Here is a 13089-nt window from a genome sequence, read left to right as displayed (position 1 = left end):
AGAGGCATTTCAAGTAACTTGCTCACTTCCAAATCAGGTCAATTTCCTTTCTCGCTGTGAGACGCCACTTAAGAATGTGAGAAGTACAGCCGTATATCCTCATTATCCCCTCCAGTATATTGTGACTGGGCATTTTTTTGCAGTAGCACACAGGGAGGGGCAAAAACGAAAGCGAATAGGGAGAGATGAGGCCGGAAAGAGAGAAACCAATACTAAATAGGACACAAATTAGCAAAAGAATAACAAAAATCAATCTGCCCAATTAAACCTATGTACAGTGCTGTGACTATGGTGACTCGGGGCTCATCAGCACTATGGCCTATGTTGGATTTATACCAGTTTTAAACCCTGCTCAGGCACCCTAACCTGCCCCAACTCCATCACCATTTTCATAGACCTCCATAGGTTTGGGCTTAGCTTCTACAGAGGAACCTATACTACTTGCATTGGCCTCCAAGGCAGTTTAGAACCCTGACACCCCTCCGGTCTAAGTGGAAGAGAAAGACTACACAAGTCTTCACCAAGCTTGATGTCCTCTCAGTATTTTGGTCTGCAATTTCCAGCAGCCCTAGCCAGCATCTGCAAGCGGGAGCTGATGGGATCTGTAGTCCAGAACATCTGGAAGGCACCAGTTTGGCAAAAGCTGTTCTGCAGAAACTATAGATGCAGATGCTTAGCCCCTAGTTCATGGAAGAGTGGTTGTTTTTTTAAAAAATGTGGAGATGAGGAATAGTCAAGAGAGAAATCTCAGAATCCTCACCAAACTACAGTTCCCAGAACTCTTTTGGAATAGCCATGGCACTTAGACTACAGCTGCACACACACACCATGTACTAAAGAAACAGTCTCCAGCGTACCCTGCAAAAAGGGAGATGTTATTATTACAGCAGCTTAAGTCTGTGGTGGAGCCATGCTCCTTTGGGTTTAAATTCTGCCTTACCGCAGAAGCTCAGCGAGTGGCCTTATGCAAATATTTGTCACTCTGCCTAACTTCCACCACAGGCATTAAAGAACATACAGTGGAACCTCGAGTTGCAGACGTAATCCATCCCAGAGGCATGTCCGCAATTTGAAGCATTCGCATCCAGAAGTGCCGCGTCTGCACCTGCACACAGCGTGATTCAGTGTTTCTGTGCATGCACGAGTGGTGAAACCCAGAAGTACAGTGGTACCTCTGGTTGCAAACAGGATCTGTTCCGAAGGCCCGTTCACAACATGAGCAGAACGCAACCCTCGTCTGTGCGGGTCGCAATTTGCCGTTTCTGCGCATGTGCGTAATGTCATTTTGCGCGTCTGCGCATGCGTGAGCGGCGAAACCCGGAAGTAACCCTTTCCAGTACTTCAGGTTGCTGCAGGATGCAACCTTAAAACGTTCAACCTGAAGCAAACATAATATGAGGTATGCCTGTAACCCATTCCGGTACTTCCGGGTTGCCGCGGGACGCAAGACGAAAACACGCAACCTGAAGCGGACACAACATGAGGTATGACTGTAAGAGTCAAGATATTGGCCCATCTAGTCCAACATCTGTTCTCACGGTAGCCAACCAGGTGCCTGTGAGAAACCAGCAGCCAGGATCCGAGCGCAAGAGGACTCTCCTCCTGAAACTTCCAGCAACAAATTTTCATAAGCGTTACCTGCTCTGACTGTGGAGGCATAGCTATTGTTGGTTGCTTATCCTCCATGAATTTGACCTTTCCTGAAGCTACCCAGGTTGGTGGCCATCACTGTCTCCTGTGGGAATGAGTTCCATTAGTTTATGCACTGTGTGGAGAAGTCCTCTCTTTTATATATCTTCCAACCTTCAGGCATTTCAGCCTGCCAAAGTTTCCAAGTTCCAACATTGCCGAGAGGACAAAAGTGGATGATCCCAACATCAGCCTGAGCTGCTCAGAGGGGTAGAGGACTCAGATCATGCCAATGTCAGCAGCTGAATTCATGCCTCTTTATCCAGGGCTTTGGAAGACAGTGATGATATTCAGAAGTTTTTATTGCCTGGGTTCCGTCCCCCGCCCCTTAATCTTTGTTGCTGTTTTGCATTTTCAATGTGGAATTTTATAGCGTTCTCTACTATTTTATTCTTCTTCTTTGATGCTTAATATATGGCGCATCTCTTGCCCTGGGAGGTTTGGGCGAAGGGCAGACTAATAAATAAAGCAAAATAAATAAGATGTGAAACAGACATCCTCCATCTTTGCTTCATTGCATGCTGATGCCAGAATTACTGCAAGACAACTTAAGCCTTGAGGCTGCCCATAGACTAGTTATAAAGCCCATTTATGCCCATGAATGTCACAAAAGTGGGCCTGCTTGCTTCCTCAATATTGACTGATTTGTAAATTATCTGAATGTCTCTTGCTGCCACCCCTGAGGAAGAGAGCTTGACTTGAAATGTCTTAGGGTGGGTACACACTATATATTTAAAGTGTGTGTAAATGACATGACTTTCCCTAAAGAATCCTAGGATCCGTAGCTTGTTAAGGCTGCTGGGAATTGTAGCCCCAAAGAATCCCAGGATTTGGGGGAAGTCCTGTAGGGCTTTAAAAAAAATTTAATTATATATACCATATTTTTCGCTCTATAAGACGCACCAGACCACAAGACGCACCTAGTTTTTGGAGGAGGAAAACAAGAAGAAAAAAATTCTGAATCTCAGAAGAAGAAGAAGAAGAGTTTGGATTTGATATCCCGCCTTTCACTCCCCTTCAGGAGTCTCAAAGCGGCTAACATTCTCCTTTCCCTTCCTCCCCCACAACAAACACTCTGTGAGGTGAGTGGGGCTGAGAGACTTCAAAGAAGTGTGACTGGCCCAAGGTCACCCAGCAGCTCCATGTGAAGGAGCGGGGAAGCGAACCCGGTTCACCGGATTATGAGTCTACTGCTCTTAACCACTACACCACACTGGCTGCGCAGTGAAAGCAGCAATCCCTCTTGCTGTTCTGGCTTCTGGGATACCTGCGCAGCCTGAATTCGCTCCATAAGACGCACACACATTTCCCCTTACTTTTTAGGAGGGAAAAAGTGAGTCTTATAGAGCAAAAAATACGGTAATTCTCAGCACCTTTGGGGTTCACTTCTACTGGTTTTTATTTTGAGAGCTCAGCACAACACATCCACACATCTCCCTTTTCCTCCTTCAATCCCATCTTCCTTTGTTTTTAAGTGAAATCACAGATCCTCCTGCAAACTAATAGGATGTCATCACTTAAATTATAATGATGACCAATTACAACTAATTCCAGAATTACAGGAACTTTGCTTTCTCCAGTATTGCTTTGCCCATATTTACAAGTTCACCCAGATTGATGCACATGTTCATTCAAGACCAGCGCTTGAAAGAGACGGTGGTCAACATTCCCTGCATAGTGAGGCTCCTTCCTTTTTCTCAGCCACCTGGGAAAGAACATCCACCATCTACCCCGATGAAACTGCAGAATTGGATGGTGCAGCAGCCAGCTCATATGCTTTGGAGGAAAATGCCTTCCAATTTCCCTGGTTGCTAAGGGAGTTTCAGCTGTGGGGGGACACCACTGCAGGAAAATCTTCTGTTTCCATTTATTCCCTTCATTAGAATTTAATTTATCTGCAGAAGAAAATATAAGCAGCAGGTGCAGCATTTTATAAATAAGTCCGTGTCCAATATATTTCAAGTGGCTTGCTGTTTTGGTGGCAAGTATGTTGTGCTTATTGCAGGTGCGCTGTTGTGCTTATTAATTTCTCTTGGGGGCAAGAGTGAAAGGTGTACATTATTTTTCTTCTGTGCTTTATTTCTCTCCATATCTCTCTCTCTCTCTCTCTTGCTCTCTGTTTTCCTGCAAGTAAAGGCACACAAGAGTACCTGATAAAGGAGAACAGAAACATCAGTCCATTCTGGTTATATATTTTAGCCTCGTCTTCCTTTTGCTTTGGACATAGGAAGATGTCACACTACCCTGGTCCATCTAGAGACTCACCTCCACGTAATGGATGGAGTCAGGAAGCCAAGGAGGACAGGAGACAGAGGAGAAGATGCCAATATTGCAGGGTTGCCATACATCTGGAATTTCCCGAATATAGTCAGGATTCTGCCATCTGAAACAGTGCCTGGGCTGAAATGTCCAGGAAAATCTGGACATATGGCAGCCCATGTCAGAAGTGTAGCTCAAAAGCCTTGGGGGGGGGCGAAAGCTCAACAACTTTGCCATCATGCAACAACTTTGACCACAGCCATTATAGCTGTGCATGAGGGCACGGGGAGGATTAAATGCCCCCTTGCCCTGTCCCCATTGATGGATTCTCCATAGGGAGTTCCCCCAGCCCTGTGCACATATAGGACACTGGCTTATACTCACCCAGACCACTGTGTAATCTATATCAGTGTTTCCCAACCTTGTGCCTCCAGCTGTTTTTGGACTACAATTCCCATCATCCCTTGCCACTGGTCTTGCTAGTCAGGGATGATGGGAGTTGTAGTCCAAAAACAGCTGGAGGCACAAGGTTGGGAAACACTGATCTATATTGACCAGCAATGGCTCTCTGTGGTTTCAGACAGGGGTATTCCTCAGCCCTTTCTAGACACACAGGGGAACGAGCCTAAGACCTTTTGCATGCAAAATGTTCTCCGCCACCAAGCTATCGTTCTCTCTTGGCAAATGCAGGTCTGGGAAGGCAACATTGACAGAGTAACATGTAGTTCTTCCGGCCCAAAGGCCCGCTGACTTCAACACTTCACAGATCCAGTGTTCCTCCTTCTGTGCAGGAAACTGGGGCGATGAAACAATCCCTCCTGCAGGCGAAAAATAGAACTGGGTGACTATAGCGAAGTCTGCTTTCCCTCTGGCCTCTTGGCTCTCACCCTGTTTGAATTCCTTCCTTGGGAGAGGCTTACCTGATTCTGAACCTTTGAATGATCTAGCTTTTTGCAGTGGCTTTTTCCCAGTTCACATCCCTCCTCTGCTGGAGGAGGGGCTTCCTCCACCCTCCAAGCTGTAACATCTCCAATTACTCGCCAGGTGGACCGGTGAGATATCATGCGAATCTCCGCACCTCTGCTCCAGTGCCACAGGGCAGGGCGTGGAGAAGCTCAGCCCAAAGGCACTGAGCCAGGAATACTGGCAATAGATGTTATAATCGAGATGGGGCGGATTTGCTGCAGGGAAGATTACATGTCTGTGTAATCCTCATGTGATACATTTCTTGCCACAAAGGACAAGGATCACATTACATTTGAAGCGTATTTAAGACACATAGCTTCCCCCTCCAAAAAAAAATAAAAAATCATGGAAACTGTTGTTTGTTAAGGGTGCTGGGAATTGTAGCTCTGAGAGGTAAACTACAGTTCCCAAGATTGGGGGGGGGGAGCTATGTGCCTTAAATATGCTTTACATGTGTGGTGTGGATGTGACCAAGAATAGTTCCCTCCAATGAGCTATCATTGCTTCAAGCAGATGTCTTGGTTCCTAAGAGTTATACTGTCAGCCCGACCATAAGACATAATGAGGCATTCACTGGCGAGGTGCTAAAAGACAAAATCAGTGCCATTTTTCTAGAAAAAGAGGTGCCAGAACTCATCATGAATGCCCTTCTTGTTCTGTTATAATGGAACCCACCTGAGACGTGCCGGAACTGAGTTCCGGTGAGTTCCCGCTGAAAAAAAAGCCCTGGACCAATCTGTTGGTGCTTCACAGCCCTGGACCCACTAAATTAGCCTGCATCCCTCACGTGTGGTGGAGGACTATGTAAGAAGCGGCAGTAAGATTCAGGTTCTGGTCCAGTTGGCTTTCATGCACCATCTTGTCATTTACCTCAGGCAGCAAAATGTTTTGGGTTGCCAACTTAGCTCTTATCAGTTGAGCCAATATGGCAAGTGCTCTCTAGAGCTCCCTCATTCTCTGCTGCAGTACGTGTTTTCAATTGGTGGGCCGAACCTTCCAAATGGGCCACACCCAGATCCAAGGTGGGCTGCATTCAAGGCACAACATCCTCTGCAATTGGCCGGCAACAGAGAGCCTCTAGATTGCCCAGGTCTGTCATCCATACAGTGAGCTATCATCTTCATAATAGCCAGTGTGGTTTAGTGGTTAAGAGCGGTAGACTCGTAATCTGGTGAACCGGGTTCGCGTCCCCGCTCCTCCACATGCAGCTGCTGGGTGACCTTGGGCTAGTCACACTTCTCTGAAGTCTCTCAGCCTCACTCACCTCACAGAGTATTTGTTGTGGGGAAGGAAGGGAAAGGAGAATGTTAGTCGCTTTGAGACTCCTTCGGGTAGTGATAAAGCGAGATATCAAATCCAAACTCCTCCTCCTCCTTCTTTTTCTTCTTCTTCTCTTCTTCTCTTCTTCATCTGCCTGCCAAACTTCATTCTTTGGCTTCTGTGGAAGACTACCTGAGCTGGGAAACATACTCTTTAGGTTTGAAATTCAGGTGTGGCCACTCAAAGCCCTAGGCTGATCCTGCTGATATGGAAGCAAAACATCATTGCAAATCACCACTGTGAAAACTGTGAAAACACCGGAAGAAGTGTTTCAGGGGAGAGTGAACATGTGGCCACAAATTTTTCCTCCTGGAAAAAGCAACAAAGAACAAAATTTCTGGCAGAGATCGCTCACTAATCATCACGTATCAGCAGGAACGTTATAAAAGGAATCGCCTGGAAGGAGGAAGTTGGTCTCTGAACTTCATATCCTCACAGGAAGATAATGTCCCCCTCCTCCTTCCAGGAACTTTGCCATAGATTTTGTCACAGTCTATGTGTAAGCGCTTGGCGGAGGAAAAGGATCTGAGCTTTTTCTATATCTGATCACTGAGAAAATGGAAGAGCAGAACCTTCTGTTTATATTTCCAGAACTTCTCCCAGACACACGTCTGTTTTCCTCTGATTTGGCCTGGATCATGTCACGCACAGGGGCGTACTATCCTAGTGGCGATGGGCAGATGATTCTATTTGTGCCTGGAAGAACAGGAGGAAAGAGCCCTTCTATGTTTTGTGCTTTCATCTGGAGCATCATTTTCTGACCCCGAATCTTCAGTGCTGTTGTTAAAGGCAGCCATGATGTCTGGGGTGTTCTTGCCCCCCACGCAATTGGTAACCTTTTCCCACTGCATAGCAGCAATAGCAAATGTTCACCTTGACGAGTTTGCTAAGAATTCAGTCTTATGTTAGGACTGTGCTAGGGGCTGAAGATTGTCAGGAGCCAAGAAATGGAGTCAGAACTGGAGAAGAAGCCATGAGTAGCGAGGGAGGAGAAATTCAATTTCGTTCTTGTTCAAAAGTAAACCTGCCTGATTCTCACTTTCCAAAACAATAAGAGGTGAAAAATAAACATTGCTCAAAATTTGCTTTTCTCTGAATTTTGTAATACAGTTCTTTGGCCAGGTAACGTGCACAGAAATGCATGTATTAGGGTAAAGTGCCCATAACAAATGCACATATTAGTGAAAATAATATGCATTATGTTAAGGAAAGTTGCTTTGAATATAAAAATGTGCAAGTGAGAAGAAATTTGCAATAAAATGCTGGTGAATTTTCACGAGGACTTTTTAAAGCACAAACTGGTGTGGAAATTGTGAGGAACTGAACTTAAGATTGGGGAAATAAGAAAGGGGGAGAATTCAATACAGTCAGAGTCACCCACCCTTAACTGTTACTCGGGGCAACAGAACAGCCAGGCTCAGAAGGGAAACTAGAGAGCAAGACCAGAGAACATGCCAGGAGTCAGGGCTGAGGAGCAAACCCAGAATTGCAATGCACAATTCAGCTCAACGAGACCTTGTTGCTCAAGCAAAGCTTCCCTGGAAAAGGAAGTTCACCTAAACTCTTTCCTGTCCCAAGGGGTGCCAATGAGTGGGTGGAGCCTGAGTGGGTGGAGTCAGGCCAGATCTGGAAGGCTCTGCCCTGAGAGACGCAGTTACACACCTCACCACATGGAGCCCCCAGAGGGTTACAAAAGAACCAGAAAAACAGGGGCCCTTCCAACTCTAGAATTCTATGATTCTATACTGCACATCTCACAATTATGTATCCTGCCATGGGTTCACTGGCTTGATGAATGGAAGCTTGAAAAGGAAATAAATACTAATATAAAGAAGCGAGGGGGACAGGAACAGGTGGACACTTGATGCATTGCTGGAAAAAACAGATGTGTATCCCCAAAACAGTTGCTGAAAGAGGATATGGATTTGCATAAAATTTGCACAGGCTGATGTACAGGTGCAAATACAGTGGACACTCGGGTTGCGAACGTGATCCGTGCAGGGTGCACGTTTGCAACCCGCAGTGTCTGCAACCCGCAGCAGCATGTCTGCACACACATGGATGGCAATTCAGCACTTCTGCGCATGCACAAAGCACAATTTAGCGCTTCTGCGCACATGCAACCGCCGAAACCCGGAAGTATCCCATTCCGGTACTTCCGGGTTTCGGCAGTCCGCAACCTGAAGCGTCTGTAACCCGAGGTATGACTGTATATATTTTGAAACTTGCTATAGTTTAAATGGAAATTCAACACATCTTGCCTCCGTTGGGAAGACCATGACCTGGTGCCAAGTGTTAACTGCCCAGGAGAAAGCTGTGGGTGGGTATATTCACGGTACCTGCTTGCCCAGGAGGCTCCCAAATGACTGCCAGGCAGGCGGATGGTGGCAAGCTACAGTGTAGTGTTGTTTGTTGTTGTTGTTTAGTCGTTTAGTTGTGTCCGACTCTTCATGACCCCATGGACCAGAGCACGCCAGGCACTCCTGTCTTCCAGTTTGGTCAGATTCATGTTTGTAGCTTCGAGAACACTGTCCAACCATCTTGTCCTCTCTACAGTGTAGTAGGAAGTCATAATTCCATTTGTGGGGCTGCACCCTGTGGTGGACAGGTTCCTGCAAAAAACCTCACCCAGGGAGCTCCTCAAACCTAGCAACCTCTGAAGCAAACAATTGACTTCCAAAGGCCAAATTCTATTTGATCATTTTGGGGGAAATAACAGATTCCCTGCAGCTCTTATGAGTGGCTCATTCTAGAGGCTAAGTTAATCAAAAGAATGCCCAGGCAACCAAATCTCGGTGCGTATGTGTTTGTAAGCTGTACAAGTGAATAAACAAAGCAATGAACACCATTAGCCTACGGCCCGAATGGAATGGCTCGCTGCCATCAATTCTTTTTGAAGGTGGCTTCCACTTCCTGTTGGAACCTCTCCCACTTTGTTACAGCGCCAATCCATTGGGTTGCTTATATTAATTAAGGCGAAAATAATTTAGCTAGTCTGGGAAGGACCGGCTTGCTCAGCGTGGAGTCGGCTTCTGCTAATTTCCTATGAAATCCACGTTACACGTTCTTTGGGCCCAATTGCACCAGATACCACCTAACGTTCAGGCCCAATTCAAGCTGCTGGGGTTGGCCTTCAAAACTAAGTGATCTGGATCCTGAAAACCTTAGAACAAGTGCTGGTGAAAGGTCAATGGGCAGTTCCATTTACTGGTATGCAAGGGCTCTGCGAGTCTCTTTTTCGTACGAATTAAAATCCATGAAACAAATCTGTTAATAGATTGCTAAATGACTAAATCAGGAAGGAGTTTCATTTTTAGCCTGGATGTTTAACAATAGCAACTTCCCCATCCCAAATTACCGACCATCCAAGTGTTCCTATTTTCGAGGGACGTCCCTGATTTAGAGAAGCCATCCCAGTTTCTGATTTGATCCCAGAATATCCCACTGTTCCTTAAGCTGTCCCTATTTTCATTGAGAAATGTTGGAGGGTATGGCAGGATGTCCCTATTTTCATTGAGGAACTTTGGAGGGTACAGAGTTATCTGACCCCCCAAGCCATCTGAAAGCAATCCTGTATATGGAAGTTTTTGAATGTTTAATGTTTTCTTGTGTTTTTGTATATGTTGGAAGCTGGCCCGAGTAGCTGGGGCAACCCAGTAAGATGTGTGGGGTGCAAATAGTCACATTATCATTATGGAATGGGACGTCCCTATTTTCATCGGAGAAAGGTTGAATGGTATGAAATTAACCCTATTCAGGCTTTACTGAAAATGGAAAGTCCACACAGGAACAGAGGAAGCTGCTATATACTGAGTCAATCTAGCTCAATATATACTGAGCTATCAGTATATATTGATATATATCAATATATATATATATATAGCTCAATATTTTCTACAGTCCTTGGCAGCGAATCTGCAAGATTCCAGGCCCTACCCTTGAGATGCCAGGGACTGAACTTTTGCATGCAGAATAGATGCTCTACCAATCAGGAGTGGAAGGATGAGCATGCTAGCTTCACATTTCTACCCCTATTGCCCTCCACAAGTTCAAGGGACAACTGTCTGAAGTGAGGAGCCTGCCTGCTTGTACTGGTGTAGACAGTGGCGGAGGAAGCTGGTTGGGCACCTGGGGCAGCACGCCCAGGGGCAAGGCGAACCATCCATAGGGACAGGGCACACCGCAGAGCCTCCAGAGTCTGCCTGCCTCCTCCCAGTCAGCCACCCTATAGCTGGCAGGGGAGGCAGCGGGTGGACAGTTTGGACAATGTGGAGCCTGCGGTGCCCAAGCCACCGTGTTTCTCCCTGGAGAGAAGCATGGCTCGGGTGCGCTGCAGGCCCCATGGTGAGTGCCGCCCGGCATCTTGTCACCCCTCTCAGTGGTGTCACCCGGGGCAGCCCGCACCCACCGCACACCCTCCGCCCCTGGGTGTAGATTCCTTGCAAAATGCAAAATGCAAAATTCTGATTTTGCAGGGTCGTACATCAAGGGTGGTGCTGTGGGTTAAACCACACAGCCTAGGACTTGCCGATCAGAAGGTCGGCGGTTCAAATCCCCGTGACGAGGTGAGCTCCCGTTGCTCAGTCCCTGCTCCTGCCAACCTAGCAGTTTGAAAGCACGTCCAAGTGCAAGTAGATAAATAGGTACCGCTCCAGCGGGAAGGTAAACAGCGTTTCTGTGCTCTGCTCTGGTTCGCCAGAAGTGGCTTAGTCATGCTGGCCACATGACCCGGAAGCTGTACGCCGGCTCCCTCGGCCAATAAAGTGAGATGAGCGCTGCAACCCCAGAGTTGGCCACGACTGGACGTAATGGTCAGGGGTCACTTTACTTTACCTTTACATCAAGGGGAAGCTTCAAGGATGCAAGAACCAAGAGGTTTCCTTGCTCCAGTCAATCTATGGAGGACGGAGGAGCAGAGTCTAAGGAAAGAGTATGGAGTTGGACTTTTCCCCCTCGTGGTACGAACTCGAGGGAGATCCGGACAGTCGTTTTGTAAGAAGGTTGGCTACAAACATACACTCGCTTCCTAGAAGGTTTGCTACTTTCTGTGTTGATTCCCCCGTGACATTTATTAGATCGAGTCTACTTTGTTCTTTTGCCGTTTGTTCTTTTGTTTTTTTAATTGCAGCTTTTAGAGGTTAGTGGCTTTTTGTTTTTGTTTTTTTAATATGCTCCACGTCGCCTTAGCACTCCTGCTGAGTGGGAACGTGACTCGCCACTGCTGCGGATGAATGGATGGATGGATGGATAAATAAATAACATTTTCTAAGAAATGAGATTGCACTGAAATAACCAAATGAGCCTCAGGCACCACATCTGCAGTATGGGGGATAATATGCTGACCTATCGTACAGGGTTGTCATGTTCTAAGCCGGGGTGTAAACAGCAACAGGATTCCAACAGCCCCGAGAGCCTAAAAGTACTACTACTACTACTACTACTACTACTACTACTAATAATAATAATAATGTTTATTGCCTTCTAAAGTACTATCTCTTCTTTAAAAATAATAATAAATTTTATTTGATTTTTTTAAAAATATAAACTTATAACAAAATCAATTAAAAATCCACATAAGGCAATTACTCTGAATCTCATAACTCCCTCCCATCCATGGGTCCTAATGTCAATATTTACATCTGCATCTCAGTCATTATCCACTTATTCTTTTATCCATCTAAGTTGTCCATAGTCTTTGTTTCCTTACAAGTGAGGTTAAATTCCTGCAAATAAAAATAAAAATAAAATATTTATTTATTTATTTATTTATTTAATCTGCTTACAAAGGTCTCCTAAATAAATTATAATTTTTTTCCTTTTCTTTTTTAAAGTTGTCTTCTTGGTCCCTGAGCTTTCCAGTTAACTAAAGCACCATCTCAAGGCAGTCAGTTTACATATATTGCAGTCGTTAAGAGTCGTCAACAGGCTCATCACAGCTATCTGCCAATCACCCAATCCCACCACCCTTCTGAGTAATACCCCTCCCCACCTTCTCACTATATAGAAGGGTCTGGTGACTTCTGTTTCAGTGTATCTGAAGAAGTGTGCATGCACACGAAAGCTCATACCAAGAACTAACTTAGTTGGTCTTTAAGGTGCTACTGGAAGGAATTTTTTTATTTTGTTTTGACTATGGCAGACCAACACGGCTACCTATCTGTAACAGTTTACATATAAGTTACGGTCAATATGTGCACAACTGCACACACATGCATTCCACCAAATCCAGACGTGACCCAAAATTGTCACAAAAAGAGGCAGCAGAATGGGGTGTTTGCAAGCTTTTTCAATGGTGGTTCAAATATAGTAAAAGTAAAGTAAAGGGACCCCTGACCATTAGGTCCAGTCGTGGCCAAATCTGGGGTTGCGACGCTCATCTCGCTTTATTGGCCGAGGGAGCCGGTGTACAGCTTCCGGGTCATGTGGCCAGCATGACTAAGCCGCTTCTGGTGAACCAGAGCAGCGCACGGAAACACCGTTTACCTTCCCACCAAAGTGGTACCTATTTATCTACTTGCACTTTGAGGTGCTTTTGAACTGCTAGGTTGGCAGGAGCAGGGACCGAGCAATGGGAGCTCACTCCATCGCAGGGATCTGAACTGCCGACCTTCTGATTGGCAAGCCCTAGGCTCTGTGGTTTAACCCACAGCGCCACCCGCGTCCCTTGGTTCAAATATACACAATTTCAAATATACACGTGCCTTGAAACGTACCCCCGCAAAAACAACAATTGCATTTATGACAAATCTAAAACAATGTCTTCACTTCTTTCTAGAAACTGCAGGTTGTGAGTACCTGGATTTGCTAAATAGCATTATTTTCCTTGTCAGGATTCAGCCCTGTTGAGACCTGTAA

The sequence above is a fragment of the Podarcis erhardii genome, assembly GCF_964252035.2.
Source record: "Podarcis erhardii genome assembly, chromosome: 5".
Lineage (NCBI taxonomy): Eukaryota > Metazoa > Chordata > Lepidosauria > Squamata > Lacertidae > Podarcis > Podarcis erhardii.
Note: the sequence above shows the minus strand (reverse complement) of the source record.